Below are 16425 nucleotides of genomic sequence, written 5' to 3' on the forward strand. Positions count from 1 at the left end.
TTTAATTCCTAATATAATAAATATCTCTCTGTGTAATCTACATACACAGAAGCCTTTTGGGAAGCTTCCATTTTTAAGAGTGGAAAGAGATCCTGAGAACCACTGTTCTACAGCTCAGAAGTGATGGAACAGAGGACAGACCCCAGGAAATTTGGTTGTAGAGTCCCTGCTTTTTTTTTTTTTTTTTTAAGGTAGGCTCTAGGCCCAGTGTGGGGCTGAAACTCATGACCTCTAGATCAGAAGCTGCGTGCTCTACTGACTGAGCCAGACAAGTGCCCCTGTAGGGTCCATACTCTTACATGTTTGATGGTATCAATCATTTCCTTCTTTCTATAAGCACTGGCAAAACATAAGTGAAAATGTCATAGTATTTATTTCTGGGGGATAGAAATTTGCAGTGCAGTAAAACATGTAAAAATAACTTCACTAGATTGAAAATAACTTCCTTGGGGCACCTGAGTGGCTCAGTTGATTGAATGTCTGACTCTTGATTTTGTCTCGGGTCATGGGATCAAACCCTGTGTTGTGCTCCATTCTGAATGTGGAGGCTGCTTAAGACATTCTCTCTCTCTCTTTCTCTCCTCCTGTCTCTCTCCCCTGTTCATGCCCCTTCTCAAAAAAAAGGAAAGGAAAGGAAAGGAAAAGAAAAAAAAGGAAAAGAAAAGAAAAGAATTTCCTTTTCCTTTCTTTTACTGTTAGTTTCTTCCTTGCTTTGCTCCCATCTGTCAAGAGCAAAGATCTGGTAATCTATCATTTAAACCACTGTCTTGGCAGTAACTTCATCTCCCAAGTTCCTTTTCACTCCACCCAAGCTGAGCTGAACCCCAAGCCTGAACTGATCCGTGAACCATCTATTTTTCAACCTTTTAATCTCAACTTCTGAGGTTCGGAGAGATTAGGTAATTTGGCCAAGGATTTAGCTGATGAAGGGGCAGAACCAGGATCAAAACCCAGGTCTCTCTCCCTGGAAGGTGCGTCACCAGGAAACAGCTCTTTCCCCTTCTCAGCAGCCCTCGTGGTCAGCCCTGTCACCATTTCCCTGCAGCAATTATGTCATACTTTGGTGTACGCCCCCATCCTCAGCAGAAGATACCACCTTTTTGCTTCTGAGTCCCTTCCCTCCAGCCTCCTCCTCCACCTCCTGGCATCAGCCACCACCTCACTGCAGAGTCTCTTTTGTCCTCAACACCTGCTCTGCCCCTGCTTTCCTCTCAGTGGACACACATCAAGCCCACATCACCAATAACCTTATCTGAGACCATACTGTTTGACATTTTATCTTACAATGAACATCATTTCCTTCATCATAAAAACCATGGGTTATTTATTGAAATGGAAAATGCTCATGATGTATGAAATGAAATAAGCATCCTTCAAAGTAGCCATTTTTTATTTAAACATACGTGGGTGAAAGGACCATCACCTAGGGATGGATAGTTGTCACCTACCCCTGTCAGCTGAGTTTATAGAATCTCTATTCTTTACACTTTGTTTTGCTTTCCACAGGTTTTATGACAAGAATATGTAACTAGTTTTGTTATCAGAAAAACTCAAATGTTTTTAAACCAAAATAAAATGCCTCTTCCTCTTTTAGCCACCACCCCGTCTCTTTCTTTGCCACACTTCAGCTGTTCCAGAGTCTTCTCTCCCTGCTTTCCTTCCAAACCTTCCTTGGCTCCGCATTTCTGAAGATGTCTCTCTGGCCGAGGTGGCCAGTGACATCCTCCTTACAAAACTGATCCCTTCTCTTGCTTGCCCTCTCGGCTGCACTTGACCTGGTTAAACATCGCTTCCTTGAACTTGTTTCTGCTGGCTTCTCTGATGGCACTCTCCACTATTTCCACCCCCATCTTTCTGGCTCCCCCATTTCAACACACTTCTCAGGCTTCTCTTTCACTGCTCTTTCCTAAAGCGTTAGTATTCCTCAGGATCCCGTCCTGGGTTTTCTTCTCACTCTGTACCCTCTTGCACTCCACATCCTCAACATGTCATTTGTGGGGTGCTCCAACATCTATCACATTTTTATATGCTAACTCCTGCATCTGTAGCTTCAACCTATAAATGGAAACCCCTTCCAGAGTTTCAAACCCAGAGAGGCTTCCAGACACAAGAATCTTCTCTTGGAATGACTTAACCCATCTCATCTTTGCCCCGTATCTGCTTGTATTTTTGTTGTTCCCAATGGAATGAATCATCTTTGGTTTTTCTCTTTTCTTCCATCCTCCTTATCAAGGAGTGGTCAAGTTCTGCTTCTCTTACCTCCTTAAAATACCCCAAATTCATCCTCTCCTATCACACATATTAGTGTGCAAGAAAATATCAGTGGAGTATCTACCAAAGAAAGAAAAAAAGAAAAGAAAATCAGACTGACATCAAGCTTCTAATCAGCAACAATAGATATAAAAACATGTTGGAATTATATCTAAAGTCTTGAGGGAAAATAAATGTCAGCTTGGAATTCTATTATGTGCTTCCATTTTTCTTTGGATTTATTCTATTTTGTTTTTAATTTCTTGAATTGAACAACACATAGCTCTTCACTTTTTACTGTTTATTGTTTCCTTTTTTGGGTCAATCTTCACAGCTTTTTAAAGTATATTTTTTCCTCAGATTTCATTTTATACTCCACTGTCATATTTTGACCAATACTTATTTGGTTCTTTTGAAAGGCACATTTTTTAAGTTTATTTATTTATTCTGAGGGAGAAGGCCGGTAGAATAGGGATAGAGAGAGAGGGAGAGAGAGAATCCCAAGCAGGCTCCACACTGTCAGCTCAGAGTCTGACGTGGGGCTCCATCTGATGAACTGTGAGATCATGACCTGAGGCGAAATTAAGAGTCGGATGCTTAACTGACTGAGCCACCCAGGCACCCCTTTTGAACAATACTTGTGAGGTATTCTTCTACTGGACTTCCTGAGAATGCAATGGAATTAATATATGTATAAAATACAAGACCATTATCTGATGAGTAAGGATAGAGAAATCAGAGCAATATGACAAATAAATTAAGACTATAATGATGAAACAACAGAATGAGATCTTGTGGTTAAAGACTGATAGAATCAACACTATATCTCAGAGCTGTGAGAGAAAATTAACTTCCTATCCTGAGAGGATAAATTTAATAAAAAATAAATTATTGTAATTGAAAATACCTTAGGATAATTCAAGATGTGTTTTCCTAATAGATTCCATTAGGATACCTAAAAATCACTGGGTCATGCAGCTAAATGTCACTGCCAGATCTCAGAGACATACTGGTTCAGTACATCTTGGGCAGGGTAATGAATCTGCATTTTAAATCAGCATCTCTGGTAAAACTGACATAAGATGCTTCAAAGATTACACTATTTTCATATTATATGAGAGAGGAATGGACAATATATATACATTTTTAAATTTATTTTTAAATTAACAATTGTTTAATAAGCAATTTAGTTTTGAGAGAGAGAGAGAGAGTGCGCAAGCAGGGGGGAGGGGCAGAGTGAGAGGGAGACACAGAATCCAAAGCAGGCTCCAGGCTCTGAGCTGTCAGCACAGATCCTGACTCAGGGCTCGAACCCATGTACTGTGATGTCATGACCTGAGACTAAGTCGGATGCTTAACCGACTGAGCGACCCAGGCACCCCTAAAGTTTATTAATTAATTAATTAATTAATTTATTTATTTAGAGATAGAGGATGAGCAGGAGAGGGGCAGAGAGAGAGGGAGACACAAAATCTCAGATTCAACAATTCTATACATTTTTCAGTGCTCATCACAATAAGTGTACTCTTAATCCCCTTTATCTATTTCACCCATCTCTTCACCTACTGCTCCTCTAACAACTACCAGTTCTCTGTATTTAAGAGTCTGGTTTTGGGGTGCCTGGGTGGCTCAGTTGGTTAAGCGTCTGACTCTTGATTGCAGCTTAGGTCATGATCTCACAAACGTGGGTTGAGCCCTGCGTTGGGCTCTGCACTGATGCTGTGGAGCCTCCTTGGGCTCTCTCCCTCTGTCTCTGCCTACCCCCTCCCACCAATATAACAAACAAACAAACAAACAAACAAACAAAAAAGTCTAGTTTTTGTTTTTCTCTTTTTTTCTTTGTTTTGTTTCTTAAATTCCACATATTAGTGAAATCATATGATATTTGCCTTTCTCTTACTGGTTTATCTTGCTTAACGTTATACCTTATAGGCCCATCCCTGTTCTTATAATTGCTGCATTCTTTAAACATTCTTTAAAAAAACAAAAACTAGACCCATAGCTCATCAGAAACAAAATAAAATTTTGCCTTACTGCTTTGAATAAATGTCACTTTAAAATTTTATCACAGGGGTACCTGGGTGGCTCAGTTGGTTAAACATCTGACTTTGGCTGAGGTCATGATCTTCAGCTTGTGAGCCCCACGTCAGGCTCTATGCTGACAGCTTAGAGCCGGAAGCCTACTTCAGATTCTGTGTCCTGCTCTGCCCCTCCCCCGTTCATGATCTCTCTCTGTCTCTCTCTTTTAAGAATAAATAAACATTAAAAAAATAAAATAAAAAGACTTTATCACAGATTTTGGTAAAAAAATCAATAAAATCTTTAGTTTACTTAGTACACTTTCTGTGATAGAAGATTAGGATTTCATTCTTTAAATACTCCACATGCAGCTCTCATCACCTTTTCCAATAGTAGATCATAGTTATTGGGTTTTTGGTTTCATTTGTTTGTTTGTTTTGGTGTGTTTTAGGATAAATATTTATTTTTATATAGTTATGACTATGTAAATTTGGTTTACAATGAAGCCACGTGAATATTAATTTGCCTCTTACGCACATTTTTGTTTTTCCTGGAATTTACAATTGCCTTGGGTTTTTTGTTGTTGGTTTTCTTTTCATTCCCTCTTTTAGAAGTGTAAACCTCTCAAGTTGGTCAAACACAGTAGGTAGCCTATTGACCTCATGTGATGTCTAGCTGATCTGGTGGCAGGAGGCCTGCTGCAAAGCTGTCTTGGCTTTCCTATATCTTCATCCAGGGAATTTCTTTGTTTCTCTTCTGTGTGGGTCAATCCTTTATTTCCTGGATACCATGTTTTGATTTTCCCTCATTTCATGCTTTTTTTTTTTTAAGTTTATTTATTTATTTTGAGAGAGAGAACGAGAGAGTATGCGAAAGGGAAGGGCAGAGAGAGGGAGAGACAAAATCCCAAGCAGGTTCCGCACTGCCAATGCAGAGCCCCATGTGGGGCTGGAACTCATCAACCATGAGTTCATGACCTGAGCTGAGATCAAGAGTTAGATGCTCAACCACCTGAGCCACCAAGGTGCCTCCTGTTTTGTTTTTGTTTTTGTTTTTGTTTTTAAGTTTACTTATTTATTTTGACTGAAAGAGAGTGCTTGCAAGTGGGGGAGGGTCAGAGAGAGAGGGATAGAGAATCCCAAGCAAGCTCCCTGCTGTCAGTGCAGAGCCTGATTTGGGGCTTGAGATCATGAACTGTGAGATCATGACCTGAGCCGAAATGAAGAGTCAGATGCTTAACTGACTGAGCCACCCAGGCACCCCACTGCTCTGTTTTAATACTTTACCATCTTATCAGCTTTGTGATGAAGGGAGCACAGAAAGTAAATTTCCTGTCTTTGCATGCCTGGAAACAGCTTAGAGGAGTATAGAATTCCAGATTAAAAATAATATTTGTTTAGAATTTTGAAGGCATTGCCCCTATCGTTTTCTAGTTTTGGGGAGTATTACTAAATCCATTCTGTGTATGCAACTGACTATTCCGTGTATTCAACCTAATTTTCTCTCTGGAAGCCTTTAGAAGTTTCTCTTAATATTTACTTTGAAATTTCATAGTGAAAAACCCTTGGGTTTTTGATTTTCAAAAATCTTTTCTTTTCTTTCTTTGTTTTTTAATTTTGAGAGAGAGAGAGAGAGAGCAAGGGCAGGGGTGGGGGGAGAGAATCCCAAGGCTCTGTACCACCAACGAAGAGCCCAGTGCAGGACTCAAACTCATGAACCATGACATCATGACATCATGACCTGAGCTGAAGTTGGATGCTTAACCGACTGAGCCACCCAGGTGCCCCCTGTTTCTTTATTTTTTAAAATTTATTGTGTTAGGCCCTTTCAATCTGGAAAGTTCAGTTCAGGAAAATGTTACCCAGATATTTCTTTAATAATTTCCTACCAACCACTCTATTTGTTCTCTCTTTCCAAAACTCCTCTTAATCAAATATTCTATCCCCTAGATTGAACCTCTAATTTTCTTGTATTTATCTCTTATTTTCCATTCTTTGTATTTTTACTCTATATTCCAGGGTATTTCCTAAACTTATCTTAGAATCCTGTTACTAATTTATTTACTTCCATTTTCATACTTTTAATGTCTGAGAAGTCTTTTATTGTCTGAATGTTCCTTTGAAAAATAGTATCCTCTTCTTATATGATGGGTGCATTATCTTCTCTTATCTTTCTGAGGATATTCAGTTTTTTGGAACTTATTTATTTATTTATTTATTTGTTTATTTATTTTAGAGAGAGAGGATTCATGGGTGGAGGAGAAGGGCAGAGGAAGAGAGAGAGAAATTTTTTAATGTTTGTTTATTTTTGAGAGAGAGAGAGAAAGAGAGAGACAGAGCACAAGTGGGGGAGGGGCAGAGGGAGAGAAAGACACAGAATCCAAGGCAGGCTCCAGGCTCTGAGCTGTCAGCACAGAGCCTGATGTAGGGCTCGAACTCACGAGCCATGAGATCGTGACCAAACCAAAGTTGGATGCTTAACTGAGCTACCGAGCACCCCAGTGAGAGAGATTTTTTTTTAATGTTTATTAATTTTTGAGAAAGAGAGAGAGAGAGAGAGAATGAGCAGGGGAGAGGCAGAGAGAGAGGGGGATCCAAAGTAGGCTCTATGCTGACAGCAAAGAGCTCAATTCAAGGCCCAATCCAACAATTCTGGGATTATGACCTGAGCCGAAATCAAGAGTTGGATGCTCAACCAACTGAGCCAACTTAGGTGCCCCTGGAATTTTCTTCTGATCCCTTCATTTTCCATTACTCTCTTGGTTCCTTTTCTTGTCTTTCATGTCTGAGGCTGCCTTCAACTCTCAGTTGATCCTTGGCTATCTGTTCTGACTTAAGTGTGAGGTCCAAAGAGCAATTGAAAGCTCATAGAGGGTCCAGAAAAAGTCAGCTGGTGGGTCTTGCTGTGTGGTGGATGAGGGAGGAGCCAGTCTTTGAGTTCCCGTAAGCTTTTTCTCCTTGGTCATTGTCCTCCAAAAGGAATTTTCAAACCTCCTGACCCTGCTTTCAAAGGACTAAGAATTTCTAATTTTTTAAGTCTTTACAAGTTCTAAGGGTTCCCACTCCACACCTCATGAGTTTTAAAAATGGGTGGTTCGAGACTTGAAATCCATGACAACGACCAGAAAGCCATGGAGTATATTTGAGAAATGTGTCCCAGGGATAGGGAAGTTTGCTGACAGGGCAGGGATGAGAATAGTGGCTGATGGCATGCGGTGGGGTGGTGATGCTTCGCAACTTATTGAATCCAGACAGTTCAGTAAACCAGTTATAACATAAAGTGCCATGCATTCATTCAACAAGTATTTACTGAATGCCTCTTCTGTGCCAGATTGTATATGAGTTTCAGGGAATAAAAATGACCAAAACCAAAGGGATCCCTGCCCCTATGGATAGTCAAGTACGAAAGGCTTACTCTTTAAGGTGGAAACTCCACTTGGCTGCCAATAATGGAAGCCAGAAATAACAGTGACTTAAATTAGATTGAAGTTTTATTTTTCTATCGTGTAAAAAGTCCATAGGTAGGTCGTTCACAGAAGCCCCATCCTCATCAGGGCCCAGGCTCCTTCTCTCTGTGTCACCGTCCTCAGCCTATGGTTTTCCTTCTTGAAGCTAAGCATCTTGTGAGGAAGCCCAAAGTAGCCTCTACAGAGAGCCACTGAGAAGCCCTGAGAATGTACGGAGAGGGTATGATGCCTAGTCAGCCCTCCGCTGCTCCAGTGCCAGCGGTATGACTCCGGCCACGCGAAACGCCCTGTGCCAGAGGACCCAGCCAAACCCTTGGGAGCCACAGACGCTGTGGGGATAATAAATGACTGCTATTTTGAAGTTTTGGAGGGCTGTGTTACATGGAAATACACAACCAGAACAACAGTGTATATCAAGTCTGGGAGGGGGCAAGGACAACCTGCCCTGACAGGAGAGTACATGCCTTAGTTGGTCTGTCTGGCTCACTTTCGTTCTGCTCCTGGGAAAATCCCCACTCTTGACCATCTGCAGAGTCCTGTGTGGGTGATAGATATCTTCTTGTTTTTTAATTTTTAAATATTTATTCATCTTTGAGATAAGAAAGAGAGAGAGCAGGTAAGGGACAGAGAGAGAGAGAGGGAGACACAGAATCCGAAGCAGGCTCCAGGCTCTGAGCTGTCAGCACAGAGCCCGATGCAGGGTTCAAACTCATGAACAGTGAGATCATGACCTGAGCCGAAGTGGGACGCTCAACCCACTGAGCCACCTAGGTGCCCCCTAGTGATGCTCTCTCTTCTTGAGTGCTATACATCTCTGGCAGCTGCCTCTAGAGGGAGCCACTAATGTGTAGTGGGTCCAGGATGTTTTGCCAGACTGTTGCCAGGTATGGATTTTTGTTTGTTTGTTTTTGTTTTGTTAACATAGTTTCATGAAATAATTATAGCTTCCAGTCCATTCTTAAACATGAGTTACTGTGGCCAAAGATATCATACTGAGGCTAGAAACTCATGATTTGCATATTGTCCTCTGTGCCCTGACCATTCCCCCAATTCGTTAAGGCTTGAAGGGGAAGGTAACCCGGCTAAGCTGATCTTTGCAGGTCTTGCACTGTTGGCAAGCACAGAACTCTTAACCAAAGGTGCTTGAAAAAGGCTTGAGGGCCACAGTGTTATCTCCTAGTGAGTGACTGTTTAGCACTTGCCATTCTCAACTGCTTCAGTTTGGGGTAGAGAAGCAATTGACTTTTTCTTTCTTTTTAAAAAAAAATTTTTTTTTTAATGTTTATTTTTGACAGAGACAGAGACAGAATGTGAGTGGGTTAGGGGCAGAGAGAGAAGGAGACACAGAAGCAGAAGCAGGCTCCAGGCTCTGAGCTGTCAGCACAGAGCCCAACGCGGGGCTCTAACTCACGAGCTATGAGATCATGACCTGAGCTGAAGTCGGACGCTCAACCGACTGAGCCACCCAGGCGCCTCGCAATTGGCTTTTTCAATCCAAAAGCATCCATATAATGAGACTCTCTGTCAACTTTTATATTCCTGTGTGTGTGTGTGTGTATGTGTGTGTGTGTGTGTGTGTGTGTGTGTGTGTAGGGAGAGAGAGTGCTTTCCTTAGTGGTGTTATTTCTGTTTTCTTTTCCTTTCCTTTCCTTTCCTTTCCTTTCCTTTCCTTTCCTTTCCTCTTTTCTTTTCTCTTCTCTTTCTGTTCTTTTCTGCTTACAGACTGGTTCAAGCATAATTTTGTGTCTCATGCAGAATTTTGCAGCAGCACCAACAAACCGGAACACAAAACCCTTGCTTAGTAGATTTCTAAGGTACAATGAGCGACCATTTGATCAAGTGGTTTGCAAATACCAGGCGTTTCCAGCTTTCCATATGGCAGTAGAACCAATCCTCCCCTAAACAATTGCCAACATACTTCCCCTAAGCAAACGCCACATTTCAGGTACTGTCACTGACACTACTCCAACTTGCATCAAATTGGAACTACGTCTATGTCTGTAACTGAGACTGGAAATAGAGACTTAAACAAGATGGAAGTTAACTTTTCTCTCAAGGGAATGAAGTCTGGATGTAGACAGCCCGGGGCCAACATAGTGTCAGGGCTTCCTCAGCTTTCCAGGTTCCTTGCAGTTCTCCATGTCTTCCATCCTCAGTGTGGCTCCAGATCACAAGATCCTTCCATCGTCAGGTCTGTGCTCCAAACAGGAAACAGAAAGTGGGGAAAGGGGAAAAAGATCAAAAGGACTAAAAAGGGTATATGCCAGCTGTCTGTTCCTTCTTGAAGGAGCGTTCTGGGAGGATCCATCCAGTAAACAGCACTCTTTTTCACGCTTATATGCATGGACTGTAGTCACATAGTCACAAGCGGCTGTAAGAGGTGGAAAATGGCATCTTTAAACCAGTTCCATTGCCACCCAAGGTAACAGATGCACGGGTAAACTTCTGGGATTGATGAATATATGTTCATTATCTTGATGATGGTGATGGTCCTATGGATGTATGCTAAGTTGAAACTTATCTAATACTTAAATTAAAAAAAAGAAACTTATCAAATTGTACATTTTAAATATGTGCAGCTCATTGTATGTCAGTTATGTCTCAGTAAATCTTTTTTTAAAATTTTTTTTATAAATTTTTTTTAATGTTTATTCATTTTCGAGAGAGAGAGAGAGAGAGCAGGGGAGGGGCAGAGAGAGAGGGAGACACAGAATCCGAAGAAGGCTCCAGGCTCTGAGCTGTCAGCACAGAGCCTGATGCGGGGCTCAAATCCACGAACCACAAGATCATGACCTGAAGTTGGACATTTAACCAACTGAGACACCCAGGAGCCCCTCAGTAAATCTTTTAAAGTGTCATATGCATATGGGAAAAGAAAATGTATTCTCTAGTGATTGACTTCAGGGTTTTATATAAGTTCATTAGGTCAAAACTTTAATTGTGTTGTTTGAATCTTCCATATTCTTAATGAAAAACATATATTTATATATACTTGTTCTGTTTTCTTGATCCATCCATTAACTGAGGGATGTATGTTAAGATTTCCCACAAGTGTGGTGGGTTTATCAATCTCTCCTGGAAGGTTCTGTCAATTTTTTCTTGATAAAGTTGACACTATATTATTAAGAATACGGGGCGCCTGGGTGTCTCAGTCGGTCAAGCATCTGACTCTTGGTTACGGCTCAGGTCATGGTCTCACACTTTGTGGGTTTGAACCCCGCATCGGGCTCTGTGCTGACAGCATGGAGCCTGGTTCGGATTCTGTCTCTCCCTTTCTCTCTCTGCCCCTTTCCTGCTCTCTCATTCTCTCTTTCTCTCAAAATAAATACATAAACCTAATTTTTTTTTTGATTACAAAAGAACATATAAGGGTGCCTGGGTGGCTCAGTCAGTTAAGCATCCGACTTCGGCACAGGTCATGATCTCAGAGTTCATGAGTTTGAGCCCCGTGTTGGAGCCTGCTTTGGATTCTGAGTCTCCCTCTCTACCCCTCCCTCTCTCACACTCTGTCTCTGTCTCTCTCAAAAATAAATAAAACATTAAAAAATTAAAAAAAATAAAAAAGAACATATAGATTTATAATTATCATGTCTGTGGTGAATTGAAACAAATCAATATAGTAGCTCTTTATCTGTAAGTAATTTTTGTTACAAATTTTATTTTATTTTATCTGATATTAATACATCTACACTAACTTTCTTTTGGTTAGTATTTGCCTAAATAGTATAACATATAATAGAAAATAGAATAATATTATAATAGAAAATAATATATTTTCTATTCTTCTACTTTTAACCTTTATATTTTTTATGTTTTAGGTATGTCTCTTGTAATCAATATATAGCTGGATATTACTTTTTATGATTTAGCCTAATAATTAAAAATTGCCTTTAATTGAAGAATTTATTTAAGTTGGTTATGATTACGATATCATTGCATTCATTCTAGCAAATGTTTTTTGGTGGTTTTATTTATTTATTCTTTTAAATTTATTTTTATTTTTTGAGACAGAGAGCAAGGGAGGGGCAGAGGGAGAGAGAGAGAATCTTAAGCAGGCTCCATGCTCCATGTTGAGCCCAACTCAAGGCTCGATCCTATGACCCTGGGATCATGACCTGAGCCAAAATCAAGACTCAGATGCTTACCCAACTGAGCCGCCCAGGTGCTCCTGTTTTTTGTGGTTTTAATCTGTCCAGAATGTTTTAAGTCTTTTACTTATTTTTCTCTTTTCTTGTCTTCTTTCGGACTATTTGAGTTCTCTTCCATTCCTTTTTTTCTCCCTACCTTCTTGGAAATGATGTACTCTGCTTCTATTTTACTAATATTAAAATGAAAAAATTTAACTTGAACATTTAATTTAACAATCAAAAAAATTAAAGAAAAAATTTTTAACGTTTATTATTGAAAGAGAGAGAGTCAGAGCGTGAGCAGGGGAGGGGCAGAGGGAGAAGGAGACACAGAATCCGAAGCAGGCTCCAGGCTCTGAGCTGTCAGCACAGTCTGACTGGGGGCTCCAACTCACAAACTGCGAGATCATGACCTGAGCCAAAGTCGGACGGTTAACCGACTGAGCCACCCAGGCACTCCATTAACAATCAATATTAAAACCCTAGAATAACCTGAATCAATCCATCCCAACTAATATGCAGTTATGCTCAAGATTTTAGTTCTGTCTTTTCTTTTTTTAAATTTATTTATTGAGAGGGAGAGAGAGCATGCGCATGAGCAGGGGAGGGGCAGAGAGAGAGGGAGAGAGAGAATCCCAAGCAGGCTCCATACTGTCAGCACAGAGCCCAACACGGGGCTCCAACCCACAAACCGTGAGATCGTGACCTGAGCTGGAGGCTTAACTGAGTGAGCCACTGAGGCAGGCGCCCAGTTCTACCTTTTCTTGTTTTCATTTTCTTTTAAGTTATACACGTGCATAATTTGGAGTTAAACAGTTACAATACTTGTCATAAACAACACATCCCAGCCCACTCTCCCCATTTTCCCCTACCTAGAAGCAACCACTTTCAAATATTGTACCTCAAAGTTTATCAATTATCTCTGCATCTCTGAATAGCATCTTACATTGTGAATACTTGATTTTTTACTTTATAATATTATGCATGGATTTCTAAACTGGAAGAGGAAGACTCACCTGTTCCATTTTCTCACCCTCCCTCCCCACTTCCTCCATATAATTATATAACAACTTTGGTTAAAGGACCATTCAGAATTTACATTATTTTGACTATGTAAACGCTATTCATAGATGTGTCCCTATGATACTTTTCCTTCCTTGAACTGCCTTTCTTCTTCTTGTTGCTGACTGACCCCAAACTCTTCTCCAACTGTCTTCATTTCCTCTGAAAGCACCCAATCAATCTCACCTTCCCCCTGAAGTCTTTCCTGGAGGCTCCTGGCCTGATCCTCTCTGACTTCTTTGCTCTCTCCCCCCCGTGACTTCCCTTCACTCTCATCCTGCGATTCTCCTTACTTCTTGCCTGTGTCGGATCCCATTTCTCATATGCCACTGGACTTCATTTTTGGTTTACTTCTTGCTTTGAGCCAAAGCCTCTAGTTTTCTTTGAAAGAGTTGTCCTAGCCCAACCAACCCAACAGCCAACATGGGCGGATTGGCCTGTGGTGCAGTGAGGGAGACCACAGACCAGAGGAACTGTCAGGTACCTCCCCAGAGGAAGAGATCCATGTACGACAGGACTTATGGCAAGGATAAGGCTTAGGTGAAATTAATTTTTTTAAACATTTATTTATTTTTGAGAGAGAGACAGAGACAGAGACAGAGCGTGAGCAAGGGAGGAGCAGATATAGGGAGACACAGAATCCGAAGCAGGTTCCAGGCTCCGAGCTGTCAGCACAGAGCTCAATGCGGGGCTCGAACCCACAAACCTGGAGATCATGACCTGAGCTGAAGTCGGACACTTAACTGACTGAGCCACCCAGGCACCCCAGGCTTGGGTGAAATTTGAAAGAAACAGTGTTCTAATAGGCTCAAGGTAAATAGGGATCCGTGTAAAGAGGTCAATATCAGGGCTGGACTGTGAAGTAAACATTGATGTGGAATACTGTGTCCAGAAACCCCTTATCTGAGGCTCTGCACCTGGGCTGTAAATCAGAACTGCTTCTCTGTCTCAAGGTGACTTGAATCCTTCAGGCAAAGAAAGAATGATTCACGCTCACTGATATGCTTTCAAACAGCAGTGTTTCTTTAGCCTCTGAGTTTAGAGAACAGAGTTTCTCAGTGTGTGAGAAAGCAATAGTCACAGAAAGGGAGTTTTACGAACTTTATCGCTATGTACCTTGGGAGAAATAGTGTTTCTTGTTCACCTCAGGGGCTCTCTGTGTCTTTTATCTCAGCCTCATGAATGGCAGGGCAGGTTTTACCTCCTCTAAGTTTTACTGTCTCGGGGTGTGTGGGAGATGATATTTTTGAGCCTTGGTGGGGAGCTGTTAGCTGTAAGGTTCTTTCTAGCATGATCTGGCCAGGCCTTTTCCTGGGGGAATCCCTGATGTCAGGATCTTTAGATCAGATCCTTCCAAGCAAGCATATTCCAGTCTCCTACTTGGAAAGTATGGTTCTGATTGCTAGCATTCTGGGTACTGAGTTTGGGGAAAGGGCTGGGGTTCTCAGAATTCAGGATGTAAATGTTCTTTTGGTCCTCCTTTTTTTTTTTTTTTATGATGATATTCCTGCCCTCTCTGGAGCATTAAACTCCACCTTTCTGCCATGGTGGAGGAGGGACAGTCACAGAAGGGCATGGAATGGAGCAGGGGACCTCGGATACAACCCTCCTTAGAGTTTCAAATAGTTTTCCTATTTTCCACCCCGCCTTTAGCATCCCCTTCAGAAATACCTGGCGTTGCTGATTCCTGATAATCATGGGATTCGGTACCTGCAATCTAACCAACTTGTCTTGCAGCTTTGGCCTCTGACGTAGAATTCAGTTTTCTTTGGTCTGTGCAGTCAGTTACGTATATCAATCTGCTTTCTAGCTCCCAGAATTTCACTTTCCATTCTCTTTGTCTTTGTGAGCTTATGTGTTCTTAAATATTCTTTTATTATTGGGGGGCCTGGGTGGCTCAGTCAGTTGGGCGGCTGACTTTGGCTCGGGTCATGATCTCGTGGCTTGTGGATTCGAGCCGCGCGTCGGGCTTTGTGTGACAGCTCGGAGCCTGGATCCTGCTTCAGATTCTGTGTCTCCCTCGCTCTCTGCCCTTCCCCCGCTCTCTCTCTCTCTCTCAAAAATAAATAACATTAAAATTTTTTTTTTAATTCCTTTATTATCATTGCAGTAGATTTCAGGAAGGAGCAAAAACAAATGAGTATATATAACATATCCTCTACACCCAGAAGTCTGTCCTGCTTTTAAACCACATAAGTCAGATATAGTCATTAGCTTAACCCACAAGTTTATTTTTTCTCACTGATTTTTGCTTCATAGACCTTCTTTCTGAGATAGTTTGTATTCTCCCAGAAGGCAATCCTGTAATGTCTTTCTTCTTCTTCTTCTTCTTCTTCTTCTTCTTCTTCTTCTTCAGGTGATTTTATTAAAGCAGAGGGACAAGACCCATGAGCAAAAAAGAGCTGCCAATCCCATGAGAGTTCTTGTGGTGGAGATATGCTGGTTTTCAATTCTCTGTTTCTGTTGGTGTAAAAATGTCTTTACTTCACCCTCACATGTGCACCCTCCAATGTGCAGGCATGTGAAGAGGATGAAGGGTTTTAAGCTTCTGAATATGATTAGCTTTGTTTTATAGAAGAAAATCCTCAGTTAGGGTAGGGCAAGGATAAGGAATCTGTTGCAAACAACCAGGTTGAGCATGATGCTGGCTGGAACAAGGGTTGTGATTATGGGCCTGAGAGGTGGGTATGAGAATATTAAGGAGGTAGAATTGGCAGGGCTTGGTCATCATGGGTGATAGATAAGGAAGAGGGATGAGTAAAAGATGCCTCCCAGATTTCCGTGTGTGGGTTAGTAGTGTTAACTTTCCCTAAAATGTAAAACCAGGGATGAGACGTTTGGTAGAAAGAGGTGAATTTGGTTCTTATCGTGGGGTCTCGGGAGTGGGGTCTGTGGCATTTCTGGGCGGCACTCTGGAACTCAGGTGGGAGATTGGAATGAGTGACACACACACAGAGCCATGGGGCCAAGGTGCTGATGCTTGTGGATGAGGTACGTAGGGGGAGGATGTGGATTGAAGAGGGTGTGTTGGCGTCAGGGAGTGTGAGGACTTCTAGTGTCTGAAGGCTGAGTCTACCTGGGTGAGTACCGTGGTGTGTAGGATGAGACTGAGCAGACTTGGGCTACACTCTGCACACTCACTTATGGCCACTTCAGTGGCTCACTTTTCCCTTGGGAGCAACAGTCTAAAATAAACCACAAGAAGGCTTTTCCCTTCTTTGTCACCATAGTTCCACCTACCTGGTAACAAGGCAGCTGCTGGGAAAATTAGACAAATTTAAGCTCCAGGCAACAATATATGCACCAACAACACTGGGGACAAACCTGATGAGTAGCACACGTAAGTGTGAGGGCTCGATTGGTCAGTGTTCAGTGCAAAAATAAAAATCCAATCTTAAGAAAGAAATTCAGGGGCGCCTGGGTGGCGCAGTCGGTTAAGCGTCCGACTTCAGCCAGGTCACGATCTCGCGGTCCGTGAGTTCGAGCCCCGCGTCAGGCTCT

Source organism: Puma concolor, chromosome C1 (assembly GCF_028749965.1).
Source record: "Puma concolor isolate L17-30 chromosome C1, mPumCon1.1.hap2, whole genome shotgun sequence".
Classification (NCBI taxonomy): Eukaryota; Metazoa; Chordata; class Mammalia; order Carnivora; family Felidae; genus Puma; species Puma concolor.